At 35.1% G+C, this 25,505-nt stretch overlaps 1 long non-coding RNA gene across 1 annotated transcript in view; it reads right to left on the reverse strand.

The window, feature by feature from the left end:
* Positions 1-4,204: 4,204 nt before the first annotated feature.
* Positions 4,205-25,505, reverse strand: part of LOC132015051 (uncharacterized) — a 68,027-nt gene continuing 46,726 nt past the window's right edge. Inside the window, exon 3 of the long non-coding RNA XR_009403532.1 lies at positions 4,205-4,469. This is a non-coding gene — a long non-coding RNA (uncharacterized LOC132015051). The remainder of the gene's footprint in view (positions 4,470-25,505) is intronic.

Genomic DNA, 25,505 nt, shown 5'->3' on the forward strand with positions numbered 1-25,505 from the left:
CAGAGGCTGAGAAGGGCAAGAAGGATATCCAGGTTAAGTGGGACATTCTATTGTGAGCAATTAGATTCCAGAAGGTTAAGGAGGGTGTTTATGGAAAAGGACAGCCAAGCCTGAGTTGTTGGAGCACAAGTAGATTAAACAGGGTCTATGCAAAAAGGTGGGTGGCCCCGAGTGGAGAGTCAGAGCCTGAGCAAGCTAAGTAAGGTGTTAAATGGAAGGGCTGTAAAATGTGGGGTTTTGAAGCCTAAGAAAGTTGACAGGAACATCTATGTGGAGGATGGTGGTAGAGGCATTGGGAGTCAAAAAATCAAAGGTGAGGAGGTGTCTACAAGGATGAAACATTATTTATATCCAAGGAAAATGATCAAATAAATATATACATTAAAGATAATGGGAGCCGTGTTCTTCAATGTATGAGAAAGGATTTACAAATACTGAAAGGAGAAAAACCAGCATAAACTCTGTTCTGTTACATAGGAATTGGAAGTTTGGGTGTGAACTTATGTTTTTATCTGTATATGGTATGGGTATAATAAAGGGTATGCAAGCATATATACAGATTATTTTGCTTCTTAAATTTTAATGTGCTTAAGAATCAACTGGCATGATTTTTAAAATGAGGTTCTCAGGCATCATTCCTGGAAATTCAGAGAACAGATCATAATCAAATAGATTTTCCTCAGAAATGCAAGGTTGGTTTAACGTTTGAAAATTAACATATTTTCTACATAGAAATAAAGACAAAAAGACTGTGATTATCTTGGTAGACACATAACAAGCATGGAACTGATAAAAATCAATTTCTTTCATAATTAAAAGCAAATAAAATAAAAAGCATTATCACTAACCTGAGTAATGATATTTATAATCACCCTACATTTAGCCTGGCTACAACTTTCTTAGAACTGAACAGCAGCTTGATATTTTTCTTCAGAAATCATCCTTCCTTCCTCTTTTCCTTCAAAGTATCAGATTTGCGTTGCAGTCTGAAAGCTATTCCATCTTCTCTGATTCTTCTCTTTCTTTAGTCACTTCCACCAATAAATCTTTTGCACACCTCATCTCATCTTTATGTTTGATTTTCAGAGGATCTTGATTAGGAGCATTTAATTCCACAAAAACACTGCTTATGAACGTTCATGACCACTGTATTCATGATAGGCTCCTAATGAAAACAACCCTGATTCCTATCAATAGGAGGACAGGCTTTAAGAAAGATTACATGTATTTACGAATGTGAGGCGCTTAGTGTAATTCTTAGATTTGGTCATTCCAATAGGGTCATACAAATTACCAATTATCATTATGAGTATCATTATTCAGTATTTTTGGCTATTAAAATTTTTAAGTTAATTTTCCTTGAAAGACATGTTCATAACTTTCCTTCATGCTTAAAAACTTAGATAGACTTCAGATTTTGATCATGTCAGATTTGAGCTCCTCATTCTTCTGTTACTGAGAATTTATTTGTAGTCAGAAAGCATATTTTTATGATTTTGATCCTTTTAAATTTGTTGAAAAATTGTAAGATCCTAATATACTATCTATCCTGGAGAATGTTTCACATGCACCAGAAAACAATGTGTACTTTGCTGTTGTTAGTCTGTCAGTAGGTAGCTTTTAAGGTTAGTTGGCTTATATTGTGGTTCATCTTTTTAAAAAATATTCTTTGTAGTTATTCTACCCATTATTAAAAGTAGGTTATTGAAGTATCAAATATTACTGTTGAATTATTTGTCTCTCCCTTTATTTCTGTTAGTTTTTGTTTCATTTATTTAGGGACTTTGTTCTTTTTTTTAATTAAAGATTTTATTTATTTATTTGACATACAGAGATCATAAGTAGGCATAGAGAGAGGCAGAGAGAGAGGAGGAAGCAGGCTCCTGCTGAGCGGAGAGCACAATGCGGGGCTCAATCCCAGGACCCTGGGATCATGACCTGAGCCAAAAGCAGAGACTTTAACCCACTGAGCCACCCAGGTGCCCTGGGACTTTGTTCTTAAGTGGATATATGTTCATAACTGTTTTACCATCTTGGTGAATTGGCTCTTTTCTCAATATAAAATGTTCTTGTCTTTCGTGAAAATTTTTGTCTTAAATATGTTTTGTATAATTGTAGTACAACCACTCAAGCTGCCTATGGTTACTGTTTGAACAGTAAGTAATTTTCCACCATTCTACTTCCAACTACTTCTTTAAATTTAATATATGTATCTTTATACAGCATATAGTTGGATTTTTAAAATCCATTCTGCCAGGAACTGTTTTTTTTATTGGAGAGTTTAGCCTATTTACATATAAGACAGGTACCAATAAATGTATTTGCACCTGCCATTTTCTTATTTGTTTTCTACATGTCTCATGTTGTTATTTATTTTTTGTTGCTGTTATATCTCTATTCCTCCATATGTGTTCTCTTTTGTGTTATATGTTTTCTAATATACTATCTTAAAAATTTTGTTATTATTATTTTACTATTTTTTATTTATTCTCTGAGTGACTGCTTTAGGGATTACAATTAACAACTATAACAAACTACTTCAGATATATATCTATTTAATTTTAATATTACAAAAGCCTTACTCCAATACAGCTTCATACTTCCCCCAGCACACTACTATGCACTACTATGATCCTATAAATCACCTCTTTATACATTTTGATTCATCAACATAGACTTACACATTTGTCATTTATACTAAATTGAAGAAAAGATTTACAAACAAAATGTGTATATTATAATTCTTTTAAATTTGTGAAATTATACCCATGCGTTTATTTCTTCATATTGAAGTAAGTTATGATCTAGTGCCCTTTCATTTCAGCCTGAAGGACTCTCCTTAATATTTCTTGTAGGGGAGGTTTGATGAAGTCTTAGTTTTAGTATTGAGAATGAATTAATTTCTGTTTCATTTTGGGCATGATTTTGTAAGATATGGCATCTTGGTTAAGTCTTTTTCAGCACTTTGAGAATGCCATCCCATTGCTTTCTGGTCTCCATGTTTTCTGGTGAAAAGTCAGTCATTAATATTATTGAGATTTGCCAAGAGTTGTACTTGAAGTTTGTGGTTTTTTCCCTTGGCACACAGATTCAGGCCAGGTTTCTGCACTTGCTCACTAGTCCTCTACCAAAACTCGCTCTCTCCACCATAAGGAGCATGCACAAGGAAGTGCCACAGGGTGTATGGGTGAGGTGCACAGAACCCTAGAGGTACCCCCAGTCACTTGGGGTGATCTGCAGGTGAGGCGTCCCCAGTGCTTCAAGGGAAGCTTCTCGATGAAGTCCACAATGTAGTTATTAGGATCCACATCCCTTTAATACCTTCCAAGAGTCCTATCTGCCACTCTCTCCGCCTCGTTGCCTTCTCAACAGCCAAGACCAAGGTCTATGTGTCTGTTACTTGACGACAGGTGAGCAAAACTCTTCTCAGATTCCTTGGAATATGCTGTCAGATTCCACAGCTGCAAGAGAGGTACTTATGACTGTGGGTGGATGCCAAATTGTTGTTGTCAAGGTGGGGATACATTGAGTAACATCTTAATCAGACATTTTGCTGACATCATCCCACATCATCCATTTTTCTCTTAAATAAATGCTCCTACTACTGTTGTGTGACTTTGGTCAATTTCCAGAGATCTGAAAAATTTGATTTAGACTATTTCTATTTTTGATGTTTCTAAGAAAGCAAGGATTTTCAGAAGTCCTTCCCTCATGATTCCCAAAGTGCTTCTGTTTTATTATTAATATCATTTATGGTCATCCATCGTCTACACTTCAAAATTTAAAACTTAAAATATTTTTGCAGAAGATCTACGCCAATAAGATAAATAAATTTTAGAAATGTAAACTTGATATAGGTATCCCTTATTACTTAAGCTCTTCACATTTTCAGGTCAGATCTTCTGAATAGAGAACAAAGATCTTATGACATCTAGCTCTAAATTCACTATTTTCATGTCTTTTCATACCTCCATTGTACACCTACATTGTATGCAATGCTTTTTAAACCACTATATACATAGTATGTGATAATTGTTTGCCATCTTTTCCCCCACCACTTTGATGGCTGAGATTACAGAATTCTATGTTTGGAAAAATGCCTGCCCCATAGCATGAACTACTTGAATACATACTTGATGAATACTTGGATGAGAGAGTTAAGAATCATAGACAAGGAAGTTTGGAGAAGGAAGATATTAATAGGGAGATCATGGTTCTAGCTGTTTTTAATCAGAAAAAAAAAAACATATTTGGATGGTTTTCCTTTCTTCCTTCTCCAGCAAATGATAAATGGCTTTTTTTTTTTTTTCCTTTTTCTTCCTTGGTAAGGAAAATCCCCTTAGCTTAGTAATGTCTCCAAGTGCACTAAGAGTTAATGGTTCAGAGCTCAAAGGAAAAGTCTTGGCATGGGCAGGGATGGGAGGAGAATTATGCAGCCAAAATATTTCTCTTCATTTTTTCCTCCAACTCTGGAAAAGGAGAAAACATAAAACTGAGTATTATATTAAGCATTAAAAGAATAATATTCTCACTCTATGATTAAAAGATAATGGTGATATTGTGATGATGTCAATTATGATAAAATAAGTAAATTATGAGAAGTAATCCTGTTTGTAGGAAGTTATACTGGTTGACATGTCATATCTTTTCCATTTGTAGTTTCCCTACGTTTCTGATTTGTTTCCAACAAAAATCAGTGTTGGTAAGATGAATAAAAACCTAAGCATGGGAAGAAGTTGATGGATAGCTTTGTGTGGCGTGCATGGAAAAATCCTTTTCAGGAAAGAATCCAAATTACTAACTGGAAAAGGGTGGGAAGAATAACTCATGTCAGTAAAAAAAAATTTATGAAAAATCAAAAGGTCAGAACTTTGGATATTTGTAAGTTAAGGTGTATTTTGACTTATCCTGGGGAGATTCAAAAATTACAACTGAACTGAATTACTTCCAGTGAAATTACTTGGCTCGAATAATTTCCTATTTCATTACCTTGCTTGCCATGAGGACAAGTGAAATAGACCAGTGCAACTAGTGAGCCAAATTACACAATATTTTTTGGGAGACCTTGAATCATTACAGTGTAAACTATATTGTGTCCATATTTCTCTTTGTGTACAATTATTATAATCAACAATTAACTATTCAAAGTAACCAAAACTTATCTTAAACTCTTTTATACTTTTTCTTTTATATTTAGAAATGTAGTATAATTTGTCATACAAGGAGAGATATTTATGTGTGTCAGAGCAATTCATTAGTTTAAGATCCAGAACTTAAAAAAAAGAAAACTACAGATAATAAAAGCTGGCTTTTCTATCACTTTATTTGTAATACTTATAATTGATTAAAATAATTAATATAATATGCTGGGTAAGTTTTTATCTACCAGTTAGCTTGTATTTAGGAAAACACATGTGTTGAAAACATAAATCTGAAATGTATTACATCCTTTTCTTTTGATATCCCAGTTATTATAAATATAATATATAATTATTATATATGATATGATATATTCTTTTTAGTTCAGTTTATTTACTTTGAATGTCATATACATACAAATATATACATACATACCTTTTCAATTTGCAACTGTAATATATATTATTAAACATAAATGCTCAATGAAGAATGTATGAAGATGCTGAAACATGGGGTAATTATTGGTAGCTCTCTTTTTTTTTAAGATTTTAATTATTTATTTGACACAGAGAGAGAGATCACAAGTAGGCAGAGAGGCAGGCAGAGAGAGAGGGGGAAGCAGGCTCCCTGCTGAGCAAAGAGCCCAATGCAGGGCTTGATGCCCAGACCCTGGGATCATAACCTGAGCCAAAGGCAGAGGCTTTAACCCACTGAGCCACCCAGGTGCCCTTGGTAGCTCTTTAACAAAAATATGCTTTTATTCTTTTTTCTTTGTGTAGATTATCATGCCAAAATAATTTTATACAAACTCCTTATAACCTTTTATTAACTTAAAGTATTAATAACATTTTTCTAAGTCACTAAATTTTTTATATTACTTTTTTGTATTTTAATAATTATACTATTTTTATATTATTCTTTTTTGTTCCAGTACTTAAAATATTCTACGTTGTCCCCAGAGGCAAAATTGCTAACCCTTCTCCATATATATATGAAAAGTATTACTAGTCCCCCTTTATAGTGAGGAAAGTGAGTTACACAGCCCTTAATTTATTTCCAGGTTCGCATAGCTAGCAAGAAGTTAAGCTGAACTTAGAACACAAGAATGTTTGACTTCATGTTCAGCCCACCTCTTTACTTCCCCTTCCTCCACATATTTTTGATCAGGGGTTTAACAATGAGAAGATCCCTTCCCACAAGAAAAGGAAATGACTGTCTCTGACCCCTTAGAGCTTAATGCCTATTGGTCTTCTAATCAAACAATGTACCGTGGTTGACTGAAAATGGAGTTATATTTCTCCTAACACTATATAGAAACATAAAGACAAGGACTGTCAGAAAAGGAAATAGCTGTCTTAGGGAGAATCTTGGCCTGGGGACAGGGCAGGGGGTGACAGCTGTCAACTAAGTTATGGAGCAGAAGAACTCCCCTAGAGAAAGGCTATGGATTTAAAATAAACAAGCAAATCATCATAGAAGGCAAGTAGTGGTGGAAACAGCAGTCAGCATCAGGACATTGTGGCCAGATGTAAGCTAGGAAATGAACTCAAAATTAGATTTAGAAAGACCGTTTTCCTAAGACAGATTAATGTTTGGAATAGGTGGGCGTTTAAATCCTTAGGTTACAAGTAGATTAAAAAGGTACTACTCCAGTTGGTTTTAGTTTTAGAAAGGGGAGCAATCAAAGAAAAGACATATTACTGCCCTAGATGGTGGCTACAGTAGTGGCTAAATTTATAAAAACAACATTAAGACATAGGGGCACGTACCTAGGGTATTGTTAGAATGCAAGCAGAGAGAAGCCCCAAGGTACAGCAGGACTGAGTTAACTTCTCTGGTTTATGTCTCCTTATATCATTACTGACCAACCTCAGAATTGGTTCTGTACCCAGGAAATGCCTGAACATACAGATGTCCCCTGAGTCAGCTATATGAAGGGAAGATGATGTATCCAAATATCAGATAGATCACTACAATAAACAGGAACAACAGAAAAAATAAAAAAGAAAATTAAGATTTTGAGAAACACCCATGGGGCCTTTCTTCCTTTCTTAAATTTCTGAATGACTAATTTGTCCCTGGACACCACGAACATCAATTACTCATTCCAAAACTGCCTAGAACATTTTTTTGAGTTTCTTAAAAACATTTTTCAATCATTAGTCCCAGTTTATATAAGCAGATTTTAGATATAGCTCCTCTGAGCTTTCTTATTTTATGATATACAGGATGCTACATTTTTCAATTGGGTAAATTCCCATTTGCTCTCTATTCAGGCCTTCCAGGATCTTGTTCTGTAACGATGAAGAAAAGCAATCTGACTCCGTAGAGGCTTCATGTACGTTATGGTAAATTACGGCATTCTCATAAATGTTGACTTGGGCTACCCTAGACAAGAAGCAAAAAGAGATATCCCACAGAATGTCAGCAACTGCGGATACAAAATCTCCAGTTAGATCCAAGAGGGAGAGAGTGGCATGTACTACAGCAAAGTGATTTCACTATAGCTGTCATATTCTATAGTATATTATTGCGGTCAAGAGCATAGACTCTCAAAGGTAGGATAACCGAATTTCAACCTCGGCTCTACTATTTACTAGCTGTGTGCGATCTAGCAAAGTTCCTTAACTTCTCTGCATCTCTGCTTATTTATTAGAAAAATGAATATATAACTGAAGGACCTATTTCAAAAGCTATAATGACACTTAAAGGAATGAACATATGTAAAGTGCTTTGAACAGAACATTGCAATAATTATTATTATAATTGTACACTGTATTATATGTTATAAGTATTATGTTATTATTGTTGTTGTTACTTGTGGTTGGTGACATACTACACAGGTTTTGGCAGTAAGTAATCGTAGCATGGCCAAACCAGAAGTGTGCCCATTTTCTGCTCCTGTATCTAGAATTTTACAGAAACTCAACTGAGACTCCTTAAACTCACTGACTAGTTTGTACTGAAAATTACTTACAGGTAGAACTGACATTTTGATTAACCTAATACCAGTTTGATTAATATCAGTCTTGAACAAGAGGGCTCTTACTCTGCCTTCTATAATGTAAATGTTCTCCTAACATACCCTCCTTTGCCACATTATGCGAAGTACGGAGTACATATGCAAAGATATCTCTCATCAAGTTTGATTTAATCAGGGTCAGAATTAGCTTTTGGCTCTTCTCCAGAAATCATATTTGACATCAGTTTTTCTCCTAGTTGTATCATCCTTCCACTCATATTGTTTGAATTTAGGGTGAACCAAACCCCTATGCTGCCCCATTATTTTGTAAGTTTTTGAGTTGATAGACAAGATGAACACCACTTCTTTGCTTCTCTTACTTAGTGAACTACCTATTTTACTTGTATTGCTTCCAGTTAAAAAGTGACCTCATGCTTGCTGACACATGTTCAGTGATTGTACAAGAAATGTTGATATTTTGTCTTTCGTGCATTGTTGGTTTCCTTTTCTCACTCTTTCCCACTTCCACCCTCCAATGTCTTTGAAGCCACTGTCCATTTGACATGAAAAATGTACTTATAGTCTTGTGGCTAATTATTTCAAGGAGAGGTGAAAAAAAATCTTGAATATGGCATGATGAACTCCATCTGCTTCAGCTAAAGCAATTGCACTCTTCAGAATTTCTTTGCAATGACAACTTTTCAGCATTTTCTTTTGCTAAACATTGTATTCTCTTCCTCCAGTGCTGGACTGATCTTTGTCTATCTCTTCAGAGAATTAACCCTATCCCACAGCACATTTTTAAAAATCATAAACTTTTCCTGTGGAATTTTATGGAACTGAAGGTTTTTGCTTGTTTTACCAAATTATTACTACCTGTAACATCATTATTCTCGTCTTTGGCTTCTGGCTGTCTCACTCTCCTTCACAAAGTGGAGTGGTTGACTGTCTCATTCAAGAGTTGAGGTGAAGAGCTATAGCTGGGGCTTGAGGCCAGACTGAGAAGAACTACCTCATATCATTGGTATATATATGATTATTATCTCTGCTACCCTGCTTCATATCAGGAATGTTTCTCCTCTTGCAATCAGACAGGAATATTTGCAGTAAAACTCTTAAAGAGTTTTGCAACTAACCCCAAGGCTCGGACTGGATCCTACATGTGCTACCTGGTATTTATATAATCTTAGATAAGTTATTTAGACTCCTTATCCTCAGATTTCTCATGTTAATGAGGATAATTAATATCAGATTATTCCTGGTATAGTTGTTATAAGGATTGATTGAGATAATTTAGTGTTCCATATAATGCCTGACACATAGAAATATCAATAAACAATAATAATTATTAATTTTGAAAATAAGCCCTCTTCAAAAGTCTTTGTGAAACTAGTAATTTAGATTAAATTTTCTCATATTAGGATATAAATAGAGAACTAGAATTAGTTGATGTCTAGAAGTAAATAGAACTTTAAGAATAAATATATGACTTTCCAACCTTTTTTGCTTACACCCTAAAGTTAAAGCACCTGAGGAAAAAAAGACAAAATAGCAATAATATTATTTAATTTTTATGAGGTCTAAGAATTAAAAATATGTCAACTGCCCAGGTCAGAATGCATTCACTTCTTGGTGATCTGTCCCACTACATTATCATTGCATTTTCTGAATTTTTATACATATTCTATACCTAATAAGTTAGTAGTAAAGTATTATACCCTTGAGTTTTTAAAATAATTGTTCCACATGTTATTTTTACCTGTGTTAGGTAATATAGCCCCAATGGGAGCCTTTGGAAGACAGATGTGTATCTTAAGCTTTAAAACAAGACACCCTTACCTCCTCATCTGGTTTAACTCTAGTGGGACCTAAACACGATATGTGGAGATTATGTAAACTACTATGGCTCATTCTGGTCATTCTTTAGTCTGAGAATATTGATTACATGGTGGACCTGGATCTCTCTTCAGTGGAAGGCTTGTTGCCAGTGTAACTGGGAATGCTATTGGTGAACAGTGTTTAATTGTCAGCCATTGTAGGGATGCCTCAAATATAGAGAATTGCCTTGCCCAAGGTCATGATCCTTGTTAGAGTGGCCTCCCTTCTCTTTGAGGCATCCCTGACCACCCTAACTAAAATTGCAACTTTGTTTCCTGTTTCTTTCTCTCTATAGCATTGCTACATGACATCCTTGATATTTTATTTGTGTGTTGTCTTTCCCCTTTAGTGTGGCAGCTCAAAGAAGGCAACATTCATAGATTATTTTGTATCCCAAGTTCTCAGAAAAGTACGTGGAACATAATACTTGTTCAATAATTGTTTATTAAATAGTTATGAGCTCTAGAGTTAATATGCTACCCTCTGTTGAGAGAGAAGGGTAAAATAGACAATATTCAATAAAATAAACAAAAGTTGTGCTTTTATTTTGAATTTTCTCCAAGTTCAGATTCGGTAATAAATGATGCTTGACTGTAATAATGAAGCTCTAATTTGTTTTCCCCTTGGTTATTGATCCATGAATGTTTACTTAGTCAAAATCCAGGAGAAGAGAAAATATGTGTGGGAGTTATTATAGCTCCTTTTTTATATGGAGCTGTCCAAGACCACTCAGCTATCTCTATCATTTAAAAAAATGTGTCTGCTTTCTGCTTCCTAAATTAGGCTTCAAATCTTTTTATACATATTTAACTCTTCATCATCTCACAATGTGACTTCACACTCAGAACTCCCTTTTTAAATAAAGACCAATTTTTTCAATAGGTTTTTCATTCAAATCCTCCCAAGACGTAGCTTTATAAATTCCCCTCCTTTGTCCCTGCTCTGACTATCAGGCATAGCAAATTATGAGCACATGAGACTCTGCCTCTCTGTGCAATCAGGCTTCTAGGTCATTGATCGCAGAATGTGCCCAGCAAAATGTTCCTTGACTTCTGGGAGTGGGAGTTAGTTTAAAATATTCTTGTAAAAAAATTTTGGGGGGGGGTATATTTTACATATAAAATACATCCATTTCAAGTATATGGTGTAATTATTACTAATGTTACTGAGGTGTGTAACCTTCAACAAAAATCCATTTTAGAAGGATTTGTAGTCCTCCAATAAGATCGCTTTTTCCCATTTGTGGTTAATCCCCTTCTTATTTCTAGCTTCAGGCAACCATTTCTGTAAACATTTCTCTAAAATATTTGTCTTTTTCTAGATACTTCCTGAAAATAGAATATACCATCTGTGGTGTCTTGTGTCTGGCTTCTTTCACTCAACATAATGTCTTAAAGTGTATTCATGACATCATATATGTCAATAATTTCTATTACTGAATAATATTTCATTGTATGTATATGCCACATTTTGTCTATCCACCTATTTTGTCTATCCAATGGACGGGCAGTTTTCAACTTTCAGATATGATGAATAAGATAAATATGACCATGTCCTTTTCGGGATATATGTTCTTAGTTCTCTTGTGCAGATATTTAGGAGAGAATTGCTCAATCATATGATAGTTTTATATTTAACTTCTTGAGAAACTGCCAGACACTGTCCAAAGTGTGCCAGTTCCATTCTCACAGTGTGCTTCTCCACATTCCCTCAACATTTGTTATTGTCTTTCTTATTTATTGTAGTCATCCTTGTAGATGTGAAATGATACCTTATTGTGCATTTAATTTGCATTGTTGTAGACGGGGAGATGGGAATAAGCCAAGTTAAACATCAAAGACTCCGCTATTTTTACTGATGTTCAGTATTTTTTTCTAGAATAATCACTATTCAGGTTGTGAGAAGCACTTCGTTAATTTCTAGAGTTCTTAAAGCATTGATTTTGTTGATAATGTGTTGTTTTTGTGGAGATTTACAAAGTTCTTACTCCACGAAACCACAAGACCTGTCTCAAGTCTAAAATACTGTGATGAGTTTTAACCTTATAAAATCTATTGTTATTTAGAGATTTCTTATTTCTCCCCATACATTTTCCTCTTTTCTATTAAACTTCTCAAAATTTAAATTTCTCTTCATTAGAAATTTATTTTTTTAAGATTTTATTTATTTGACAGACAGAGATCACAAGTAGGCAGAGAGGCAGGCAGAGAGAGAGGGGGAAGCAGGCTCCCTGCTGAGCAGAGAGCCTGATAAAGGGCTTGATCCCAGGACCCTGAGATCATGACCTGAGCAGAAGGCAGAGGCTTAACCCACTGAGGCACTCAGGCACCCCCAGAAATTTATTTAATAAAAGTGTTTCCTAGCCAATTGTCTAGCCACTATGTGTTAAATAATGGTTATCTTCTCCACATCCTTACCATCACTTGTTACCAATATTTTTTATGATATAAGTATTTTTCAAGTTTATATTTTTGTTAAAAATGACACATTTATTTAAACATTTTTTTTAAACACAGTAAAGTTAGAAGAGCAAATAATAGCCCACTGAAATGTTGAAATGCCACTCAAGTACTGTTATCTGCATACTGCATGACTTATCTATTTCTCTATTTGCTTGTGTTTCTAAAATTTCATGTGGGTGTAATTTTTACATGATCCCACTGGCCAGTGAACACAGAGGCATTCAATAATCACATGCAAACCTTTTCAACTTTTTTTATGGGGAAAATGCCATGATGATAATGATAATAGTAATAGAAATAGTAACAAAGATTTACACTGTTTCTATATGTAGCAGGTTCTGTCCTAAATATATATTGACTTATTTAATCTTTATATTCACTCTCTGAGGTAGGAACTACCATGATCTCCATTTTGTAGGCAAAGAAACTGAGGTACAGAAGGGTTAAATAACTTGTCTGTTTCACTCAACTAGAAAATACCAGAGCAGGAGTTTTAGCTCCAGAATCTTTATTGTCTAATGCTATTGATTCCTTGATTGCACGAGTTAACTAGGACACAGAGGGGTTGAAAGAGTTGTTCAACCAGTTACTGGTAAAACTGAGAGTTTGGTTCACTCAGATTCTAGAGGTGACAGGGTAACTATTGGTCAACCCACATACCTGAGGGTTTAAGATAGTTCTTACTAGGAAGAGACTATCTGGACTTAAGCTGTGTTCCAGAGATTTTTTTCCCTGCCTACTTGCCTATAGGGGAGGGTGATAGACAGTTCATATATACCCAGCCAGAAGAACATTGCTGTAGCAACAGGAGTTTCAATTCCAAGATGAGGTATCAAAACATCTCACCTCAGTCGCAATCTGCCTGTGGCAACATCCTAGGCATAGAGGCAGGACCACACCAAGCATACAGAGAGATGCTGGAAAAAGTATCCCTATCAACCACATGCGTGGGCATCTGTGCCTTTCTGAATAAACTGGCAGTCCACTGTGACTGGTATGATACCCTAGAGTCTAGAGACATAGATGGCTCTTGCATCCTACCAAGTCTATGCATGATGGCAGCATACACACTGATTATGTCACTCACAACTATTGGCCGGTTCAGATATACAGAGCTTTCTAGATTACCCTAAGTGACCACCCCAGACAAAACATCCCCTTTCCCTCCTCAAAACTCAAGAAGCCTTCTGGCCATCCTACCAAGTCAGCATACAGAGCTGAAAGAGGCCCAGTTGAGATCTCTCCAAATTTTCTCTTTTATTATTATTCATCTGCATAAAACTTGTATGTCCATTTCTCCATACTATGTCTGGCATAGTTTTTATGTGATCACATTATATATTACCATTTCAAGAGTTTTATCATTGAGTTTATTTAGTGATAACTATGGAATAAATGTTCTATTTTATTTACCATAATATGCATGACTAAGCAGATTAGACACATGCTAGATAATATCACTATTAGAATGATATATTTTATATATGAGCTAAGTTTGAGGAGACATAAGTGACATTATTTTTTACCCAGTTATATTTCACTGGACTTCCGAATCTGGTAGCAAACTTTACCGGGGGACTTGGTAACAGCAACAGAGTTAAGGAAGTTGTTTCCCTTGGCTCTTCACCCAAAGCACTCTGTAATTGGTACTACCCTACACATCCATGTAGTTCAGTGATGTGGCCATTCCTTCCTCTACACCTGTCTGCAGTGACAATTCTTGACAGACCCTTTATGATGAATTGCATTTTGCCTTCTTGATTATATAGGAGAATCCAATAGAACATAGTTTCGAGTCTTCTGTTGTGATTCCCATCCAGTAACATAATCAAGTCAGATTTTTAGAAAGGATATAGGCCATGTTTTTCTTTATCTGTTGCAAGAACATTAAATAGATCTTCCCAAATATGTCTTCTGTCTTCTATAGATTATTATAATAAATCATTTTGAGATATTTAATTTCCTAAATCTACAAAAATATTATCTCCCTGTGTTACAGAATTGTTAATACACCTTGTGTATTTGGATTTCCTCATCCATGACTGGGGAGATTCCTATCCCAGAGTGAAGATTTACCAACAGATAACTGAGAGAGAAAAAATGATGAATAAATGGGTATCTATTATAGGTGTTTGCTTTTGTGGTTGTTTTAAGATGTAAGAGAAGTGGCAGATGGCAATTCAACGTTAAAGAAGAAGATGTTATAAAAAAGGACAGAAACATTTAAAAATCATAGTGGTCTAAGTTCATTTAAAGCAATGTTTTCTCAAGTGTGGTCTTCAGAACAGCAGTACCATTCAAAAAATTGTTTCATTTCACCTAAGTTATCAAATTTGCAGGCATAGAATTATTTATAATATTCTTTTATAACCCCTTTAGTATCTGATGGAACTGGTAGTAATGGCCCCTGTTTCGTTTCATATACTAGTAATTTGTATCTTTTGTCTCTCTCTCTCTCTCTCTCTCTCGTGTGTGTGTGTGTGTGTGTGTGTGTGTGTGTGTGTGTGTGGCTGGCTATGTCTATGTATTTTATTGATCTTTTAAAAGAACCAGTTTTTGGCTTCACTGGTTTTATCTAATTTTTTCCTGCTTTTAATTTAATTTGTTTCTGCTCTTGTTTTTCTTATTTCTTATTTTTTGTTTACATGGATTTAATTTGCCCTTTTCTTCTAGTTTCCTAATGTGGAATCTCATGTTTCTGAATTTAAAGCTTTTTTTTTCTTTTTTTAGAGATGTGTAGCTTTATTTATTTATTTTTAATTTTTTATTTCTTATAACATATATTTTTATCCCCAGGGGTACAGGTTTTGATACATGCATTCAATGCCATAAATTTCTTTGTGAATATTGTCATCTCTGGATTGTACAAATTTTGATGTGCTGTATTTTTATTTTTACTTAGTTCAAAATATATTTTAATTTCTCTTGAGATTTCTTATTTGGGTAATGTATTATTTAGTAGTTGTCTAATCTCCAAATATTGGGGGGAATTTCCAGCTATATTCTGTTGTTTATCTTTACTTTCATTCCATTGTGGACTAAGAGCATACTTTCTTTGAATTCTCTTCCTTTAAATTTGTTACGGTGTGTTACCTGGCCAAGAACATGATCTATATGAGTGAATATTCTTTATGAGCTTGAAAAGAATATGCATTCTGATGCTGTTGGATGAAATATTTTATAAGTGTCGATTAGATCCAATTGATTGGTGGTGCTGTTCAGTTCAACTATATGCTTCCTGATTTTCTGCATGCTGGAGCGGTCAGTTTCCAGTAGAGGGTTGTTGAAGTTTATAACAAGTAGTAGATATATCTATTTCTCTGTGATGTTCAGTCAGCTTTTGTCTTGAGTATTTTGACATTCTGTTCTCAGGTGCATAAACTTTAAAGATTGTTATGCCTTCCTGGAAAGTTGATCCTTTTATGCTTACATAATGTCTCCTTTATCCCTGATGATTTTCCTTACTCTAAAGTATGCTTTATGTGGACTAAATATCATTACTCTTTCTTTTGATTAGTACTAGCATGGCATATTTTTCAAAAGCCCCTTGTTTTTAACCTATTTAAAGCTTAAATTCTATGATATTTGTAACCATTTTCTTCCATGGGTCTTGTTCTGATTTTGTTTTGTTTTATCCCTTACTGGTTTTTAACCCTTTTCTGGTTTAGTGCAGCATTTAATATGACTCCATTTTCTCATTTCTCTTAGCATATTGATTGTATTCCTTGAAAAAAAATTTTTAGAGGATGTAGAATGTCAACACACATTTATAAGTAATCAAAGCCCATTTTTGCATTGTGCTATAATGTTCATGGGTGGTGTAGTTTCCTTGTAATAGCACCACCAATTCATCCCTCTCATCTCTAGCAATATCACTGTCATTCATTTCACTTATCCATAAACTACAATCCACAAATATATTGTTGCTATTATTATTTTAAATAAACTGATGTCTGTTAAAGTAATTAAGAATAATTAAAAATAAATGTATTCTGTGGGTACCTGGGTGGCTCAAACAGTTAATTGTCTGACTCTCAATTTTGGCTCAGGTCATGATCTCAAGGTCATGAGATTGAGCTTAAGATTCTCTCCCTTTCTCCCTCTATCCCTCCAACTGAAAAAAAAATGTGTGTGCGTGTACACGTGTACACGCACACACACACACACATAATCTCCTTATTTTGTTCTCTCCTGCTCTTCTCTTTGTTTGGATCTGAGTTTCTGATCTATACTATTTGTTGTATCTCTGAAGAACTTTTAACATGTCTTACAAAACAGGTCTACTGGCAACAAATTCCCCCAATTTTTATTTGTCTCAGAAAGTTTTTATTTCTTCTTCACTTGTGAATGACAATATTGCTGGTGAAGTAGTTTGCTTTGAGGTCAGACCTTTCTTATAAGGGACTGAATACTATAAGCATATTTCCAGTTGGTTATTCTGACCTCCCTCCGCCCTCCACAACACCCTGCCAGAAACGTGACAGAATTTTCCTCTGATTTTCACCTTGAGAAACTTGTGGACTCCTAGAGATAAAACACAGACTGTATGGCAGCCCCTTTCAGGCTGAGCTCAGGAGTTTTTAATCTCTCAAGGTTGTTCAGGATCTATTCCTGGCCAGCGTTTTCTCATTTGGCATAGTGTAGATTACAGAAATCTGTGAACTGCTATGACACTTTTTCCCCTTCCCTCTATTCAGAGTCAGAAAAGCAAGAATGATACTTTATTCTTCCTTTTTTAAAAATTTAAATTTAATTAATTAACATATAATATGTTACTGGTTTCAGAGGTAGAGGTCAGTGGTTCATCAGTCTTATATAATACCCAGTGCTCATTGCATCACATCCCCTCCTTAATGCCCATCACCCAGTTACTCTGTCCCCCTACCTCCCTCCCTTCCAGCAACCCTCAGTTTGTTTCCTGTAGATTAAGAGTCTCTTGTGGTTTGTCTCCCTCTCTGGTTTTGTCTTGTTTTATTTTTTCTTCTCTTCCTCTATGATCCTCTCTTAACTGAAGTCACTCGGAATTTTAGTCTAACCATTTGAAAACCTAATATATATGCTCTGAAGTGAGAGAAGGACATACAAGTGCCTAAGGAATCTCTGAGAGAGAGAGAGAGAGAGAGAGAGAGATGACATAGCCATCACTGTGTCCTGCAATAATAAGTGAATATGATCTGTAATCTACACTATGCCAAATGAAAAAGCACTGGCCAGGAATAGATTTAAAATGGACCACTTGCATGTTTGGTATTACCCCAACCGAATGAGTACACTTTCAGAAATCCAAGGATGAAGGAGGAGCCCGAGTTGGGAGGAGGCAAAGGACAAACAAAAACCGCTATCATCAAAGTAACCGAAAGTACAATAGAACATTCCAAGAGAGAACAGTCAAATTTAAACATTTGCTAAGGCAAGATCATAACAGTACTAGGTAAGTAAAAACATTCCTCCCCCCTTCCTCCCTTTTCTTCCTAAAATTTTTACCCTGAATAAGATAGAAATGTGAGTTAGCAAACTGAGGGTGGGGGATAGAGAAGAAAAGAAACCATGGTTGGAAAATAGGAAAAATAAAGCCCATTCCCCTTTTCACTGCAGGCTCCGTACCTGAACAGGTGCAACAAGGGAGAGGTAGAGAGAGCACTGATTCTAAATGAAATTGGGCTTTGGCAATTATATCGGTCTGGACATGTTAAATACTGAAAACACTAGATAAAAAATTGAGAACTCTCTTTTCAAGTTACTATTATGAATAAAGCTGCTGTGAATATTTGTGTACAGTTTTTAATATGGACATCTGCTTTTTTCCTTTTGGATAAATGCCTAGTTGTTAAATGGCTGGATCATAACACAAGTGTGTGTTTAACATTCTAAGAAATTTCCACACAGCTTTTTCAAGTGGCTGTACAACTTTTGTATTCCTACCTGCCATGCATGAGAGTCCTTCACTTTCTTACCAATATTTGTTGTTATCTGACCTTTTAATTTTACCCATTCTATAAGTATATAGAGGTATCTCAATGTAGTGTTTTTTTCCTTAATGACTCATGATATCGGGCATCTTTTCATATGCTTATCTGCTATCAGTTAGAATTACAGGTAATAACCCCCCAAAATATAGAATGGAATCATAAAAATACCAACCTGAGGGGCACCTGGATGGCTCAGCAGTTACACATCTGAGTTGGCTCAGGTCATGATCTCAGGGTCCTGGGATCAAACTCTGCCTCAGGCTCCATACTCAGCAGGGAGTTTGCTTGTCCCTCTGCCCCTATCCCTAATTGTTCTCTCTCTCTCCCTCTCTTCCACTGTCTCTCTCTCTCTCAAATAAATAATTAAAATCTTTTTAAAAAAATACTAAACCGGAAAGAAGAAAAAAAAAAGGCAAAACAAATAGCAAGGAAGTCATTTAATTAATAATATCAATAATCACATTCAATATAAATGATCTAAACACTCCAATTAAAAGACAGAGATTGTTAGGTTGGATAAATACCAACCATCATGACCTAAAAGAAACCCACTTTAAATATAAAGCCATTAATGGGTAAAAATTAGTGAGAAAGGAGAAGACACCACATTAACATTAGTGAAAAGAATGCTAAACTGGCTATAATAATTTCAGACATAATGGATTTCAAAACTAAATATTAAAAGGGATAAAGATGGTCATTTCATAATGATAAAGGGAATCATTTTGTCCAGCCCTATGATACTAAATGTATATGTGCAAAGTAGCAGAGCTTCAAAAAACATGGGTAATGAACTGATGGTGCTACAAGAAAAAATACAGAGAAACCCACACATGTAGGGTCAGATTGCATCCTTCTCTCAATGACTGATAAAACAAATATGTTGTCCTTAAGGATACTAAAAACATGAACAAAGCTACTAATCAACATGAACTAACTGATAATTATGGAACTCTCCATTTACCACAATTCATTTCACGGACATGCTGCTGCCCCTCGGAATAATTTGTTACTTAAACTGTAACCCCTGGAGGATTTTACTAGTTGCCAAGCACATTTAGATATGGCCTTAAGAAAAACGTATACTGGCAACAGGTCTTTGGGGAGAAGGATGATATACGAATGTGAAGCTGGGCAGCTGGGGATGCCCGAACACCACCCCTTCACAGAAGCTGGGCAGCGGGGATACCTGGCTCGCTCAGGACGGAATCCGCCCCTTCATAGAAGCCAGGCAGCCAGGAACGCCGGATCAGCTCAGGGTGGAATGAAAACCACCTGCTTCCCTTTTATGTTACCGCTCCTTTCTCTTCCCAGAAGCACCCGTTGTTAGTTAGATGAGTCCTTTGAATGTGCTTGTTTAACTATAAACTTTATCCTCCTCATTGCTTGCCTGCAAGACGTGACTAACGTTTGACCTTCATCAATCCTTCTGTTGGCTATTGTTTTCTATCCAATAAAAGTGAGACTGTGGAGTTGCTTGTGGCAGCAGTCCTTTTCGACTGTTGTCCCCTACTCCCAGTCTCCTGCAGCTGACTTGTTTGTGCCTAATTCTTCTCCCGTTGCCGACTGGAAGTGGCACGTACACATTTCTTTTTAATGATTTATATATATATATATATATATATATATATATATATATATATATTTAAGAGGGGGAGAAAGAATGTGCATGTGTGCACAGGAGTTTGGGGAGGGGCAGAGGGAGAAAATCTTTAAGCAGACTCCCTGCTGAGCGTGGAGCCTGATGCAGGGTTCAATCCCACAACCCATGAGATCATACCAAGAATTAGTCACTCAACCAACTGAGCTACCCAAGTGCTCCTCAAGTACACATTTCAAGTACATAATAGCATTACCAAGAAAGGCTATATTCTGAGCCTTTTGGCTCAGGAGAAAAGAAGTCTTAAATTAAAAGTTCTCAAATTAAACAAAGGGTGTTCTTTGACCAAAATGGAATTAAATTAGCAACCAATAACAATGAGATACTGGGAATATCCCTAAGTATTTGGAAAATATAAGACAAATTTTTAAATAATCGATGGGTCAAAGAACACAGGAAAAAATAAATTAGAAAGTATTCTGTACTGAATAAAAATGAAACACAACATATCAAATTTTTTAGGATGTAGTTAAAACTGTACTTAGAAACAAAATTATAAAAAGAAAATTATCAAATTAATACTTTAATTTTCTATGTTAAGAAACACAAAGTCCTAAGAAATGAATCCCAAAAGAGACAGAAGAACTGACATAATAAATGTGAGAGGTCGAAATAAATGGAAATAGAAAAACAATATGAAAAAATAAAAGTGAAAAGTGTTTCCTTGAGAATACCAATAAAACTGATAAACTTCCAACCTGATTGATAAGCAAAATAGACAAAGTTAGGAATGTTATCCCTCTGAACGTCATTCACATTCAAAGGGTAATAAGGAAGGGGCACCTGGATGGCTGGGTTAATCAAGTTTTCGACTCAAATCATAATCTCAGGATCCTGAAATTGAGCCTTACATCAGACTCTGTGCTGGGCATGGAGTCTGCTTAAAATTATCTCTCTCTTGGGTGCCTGGGTGGCTCAGTGGGTTAAAGCCTCTGCCTTCTGCTCAGGTCATGATCCCAGGGTCCAGGGATCAAGTCCCGTATAGGGCTCTCTGCTCAGCAGGGAGCCTGCTTCCCTTCCTCTCTTTCTGCCTGCCTCTCTGCCTACCTGTGATCTCTGTCAAATAAATAAATAAAAAATTTAAAAAATTCTCTCTCTCTGGGGCGCCTGGGTGGGCTCAGTGGGTTAAGCCTCTGCCTTTGGCTCAGATCACCAGGGTCCTGGGATCAAGCCCTACATTAGGCTCTCTGCTCAGCAGGGAGCCTGCTTCCCCACCCCAACCCCCTCTCTGCCTACCTCTCTGCCTACTTGTGATCTCTGTCAAATAAATAAGATCTTAAAAAAAAAAAAAGAAAGAAAAAGATCATCTCTCTTTGTCTCCCTCTACCCCTCTACCTCCAACTCATGCTCTTTCCCAAAAAAAATTTTTTTTAATTTTTTATTTTTTATAAACATATATTTTTATCCCCAGGGGTACAGGTCTGTGAATCACCAGGTTTACACACTTCACAGCACTCATCAAAGCACATACCCTACCCAATGTCCATAACCCCACCCCCCTTCTCCCAACCCCCTCCCCCCAGCAACCCTCAGTTTGTTTTGTGAGATTAAGAGTCACTTATGGTTTGTCTCCCTCCCAATCCCATCTTGTTTCATTTAGATATTGAATTATTAGTTAAAGCCTTCCCCTAAAGAAAAATCCAAGATGAGATAGCTTCACTAGAAAATTCTACAGAACATTAAAGGAGAGAATAATACCAATTCTACCGAAGTCTTCAAGAAATTTGAGGAGAAAGGAATTCCTCCCAACTCTAAGCTCATTATGATCCTGATGCCAAAACCAGATCAAAACATTATAAGAAAACTAAAGATGAATATCCTTTATGAACAAAGATGTAAAAGTTCCTAATAAAACTTTAGCAAATCAAATCTGAAAATAAACCAAATAGGGTTTATCTTGGGGATGCCTGCTCAGTTTAAGATTTGAAAATTAACCAACGTAATTCTCCTTATTCACAGCTTAAAAAGGCAAAACCACATGATCTAAATTAGTGCAGAAAAATTGTTTAGCAAAATACATCATCCATTTCTGATTAAAAAAAAAAAAAAAAGCTTTCAGCAATCTAAGAATAGAAGTGAACTTCCAATGAGATAATGAGTTGGTTTACTACTAGGGATACCTGAATGTCTGGTTTGTGACTTTCAGACCATATTAAGGCATCAGAGAATATTGCATGTTGTTGTTTTTAAGGTCTGAAACTCTCCTGAAGACCGTAATGGTCAGTTGCTTTAGGGATGTTTGCAACTGGCATAACCACTTTGACAAGACTGCTTGACCAGTTAAGTGGTCAACAAAAGATTCCCAGGGAACTGTCTTGAAGCCAAAATTCCTTGCACAATCAGCTTGTTCAAGATGGAGACATAGGATGGTACATGTGTGGTATATGAATAATGGCCCTGGGGAACTCCCTTGTGGAATGTGCTTCAGACACCTGCTGCTTGCCTGTGGTCTCTTTTTGCTTTTATACCTTATTCTTTGCCTCTAAGTAATAGTTTCATATCCATGTTCTCTGTGAAGTCTAGTTGAATGCTTTCAAATATCCAGAATGGGAAAAATCTCTGAAACCTGGCAAAGGACATTTATGAAAGACTAGTAGCTTATACTTAATAGTGAAAGACTAAATGCTTTACCTTTAAGATTAGGAACAAAGCAAGGTGGCACATTCTCATTATTTCCATCCAACATTAAACTGGATATTCTAGCCTCTGTACTCAGTAGAAAAAGAAATAAAAGGCAATCATATTTGTAGAAAACCCTACAAAATCTACAAAGAGAACTATCAGAACAAGTAAATGAATTTAACAAAAATGCAAGGATACAAGATCAATTTATAAAATTAATTATATTTTTATTAGTGAACAATCGGAAATTAAAATTATGAAAATAATGCCACTTATAATAATGTAAAATAAATGGAATATTTAGGTAGAATTTTGACAGAAGAGATGTGAGTTCTATACACTGAAAATTATAAAACCCACCTGGGATAAGATATCTGAGAAATGGAGAAATATCATACATTCATAATTTGGATAACTCAGCATTGTTCAGACACTGATTCTCTGCAAAGTCTTATTTAGATTCAATGTAATCCCAATCCAAATCTCAGTAGACTTTATTTTTGAAATTAATAATTTGTTTCTAAAATTTATTTAAAATTATAAAACATTTGATTTTCTAAAGATACTTATAAAAACAAATGCAAGAAAAGGCCGGGGGAAGTATTTGCAAGTCCTATACCTAAAAAACAAATTTTTTCTTGACTATATAAAGAATTAATCTAATTCAATAATTAGAAGCTAATGCAGTTTAAACAGGGGTAAAAGATTTTGACAGACTTTCTTGCTTGATTTTTATCTTTTAATGTGGGTGAACCCTGAGTATCCTACATTTCTTTGAGCAACCAGCACTAATCTTAGTTAGCAAGATGTTTTACATATGTCTAAATCTATTGAGAACAATTTAAATGAAATCTGCTGCCGTAAAATTTGAAATTTTTTCTAGTCTTTATGAAAATTATCAATGGAGTAAACTTATGTGAATATTCAGACTACTGAATAACAGCAGTTAAGAAATATTGTAACATTCTTCCTGTTCAATTTTGGTGCCTTTTTTGTTTGATAGTCTAGACATAGCCTGTGTTTCTTAGACATGTTTATAAATGGATTGGAAAGGTGGTCTAAATAAAGGCATTACTGAAATACAAAGCATCTTTTTGTTATACATTGTTGTTATTAAGAAAAGATTCCAAAAGAGGGCTTCTGGCAATGAGTCATATATTCTGACAGATGTTTTCTACAGATGAGAGTTCAGCTCCACCTTTCCCAAAAATGTAAGTTTTAGGAGAGGTCTTTCTTGCAGAGCCCTTGGGAAATAAGTTGTAGTGTGGACTGTGTTTCCTAAAACAACTCCTATCATGTTTGAAATATAATGGCAAAGGTTTTTTCTGGTAAATAAATGATTTTGAAACTTTAAAACTTTCAACATATTTTGCTCCTTGATTTTAAACTACAGCCTTACAAGAGAACTTAAAAATAAAGGAATGAGGGAACACTAAGAAAGCTAATTTTACTTTATGAATATGAAACTGAGTGTGAAGACAAAGATTCTTTGTGTCTTAAAAAATGGAAGAGGCTTAAGAAATTTCCTGATTAAATCTCCTTTTTTTTTTTTTTTTTTTTTTATAGGTAAGGAAACTGAAGCCTGGAGAGGGTAGGTAGGAGTGGAAACGAAGCCATAATGCTACTTCTAACTCAGTGTTCTTCCCATTATACTTTTTGGAATAACAGAAGGAAATAATCTCTGACAACATAATTAAGAGGTCAAATAAATTGCGCAAGGTTATAGAGCTAGTAAGTGGCAACACTGGGATAAGAATCTAGCTATCTGAGAACCCAAAGCCCATTATTTATACCATACAATTATATTCTTTATATATTGTTATAAAACAAATTGAAATGTGTTTTTGTTAAAATATATTTGAGTTTCATGAGAGAAACTTTCTTGTTTGGCTCATCATTGTATTTGGCATATTATATGTGTTCAGTAAATACTGGATATTCATTCATCAATTCACATATATTGATTCTAATGTACATAATGCTTAACCTGATTGCATACAAACTATTCACTTAGAAGACAGTGAACATTTGTGTTGGCTATAATTTTCTGACACCAAGAATTATCTCCTCTGACACTCTCTTAGAGATACCTTCTTTATGAACAAAAATTATGACTGGTGAAAGAAGTATCTAGCTGATCTAATTTACACATAGAAAAAAAAATAAAAGAATGGTATAGAGTCCTATTCATATATGCACAGAGACCTATTCAACTCTATTTACTGATTTCATTGTCCTAGAGGAATGAAGAGAGACTGGGCTGAAAGAAAGATGAGAAAATGAATGAAGGAAATTTTCCCTGTATAAACACATTTACCTTGATTCACTTAGTAATTCAGGATTTGATCCTTAAGCATCTGTCTCCAACTATACTTCTCATTTCCTACTTATTTTTTTAATTCCTCAGTTCTCATTTTTAACAACATGTTCACTGCCATCTGATTATTGCCTATAAACCTAGTCCTAAGCTCCCATTATAATAACTATTATATTTATAATCAATATAAAGTCCTGAAACAATATATTGTAGGGAGAGAGCATAGTGGATATACTTGTTTATACATGTCCCATAAATATGCTAAAAATCAGCTGTGCCTTAAAAATATAACATGTGGAGAACTGTATAAAACAATATGTCTGGCAAGTATAATCTCAATTTTTAAATCTAAACTTCAATTATGTCTGCTAAGTACTTTAAAAATTTCCTTTCACATACTGCAGTGATTAAGAGCAGACAGCATGGCTGACATATTTTTACATGTTTTTAAAGTCTAGCATGTGTGTGTTGTGAGTTTGTTGTAATATGCACATTT

Source organism: Mustela nigripes, chromosome 4, assembly GCF_022355385.1.
Source record: "Mustela nigripes isolate SB6536 chromosome 4, MUSNIG.SB6536, whole genome shotgun sequence".
Lineage (NCBI taxonomy): Eukaryota > Metazoa > Chordata > Mammalia > Carnivora > Mustelidae > Mustela > Mustela nigripes.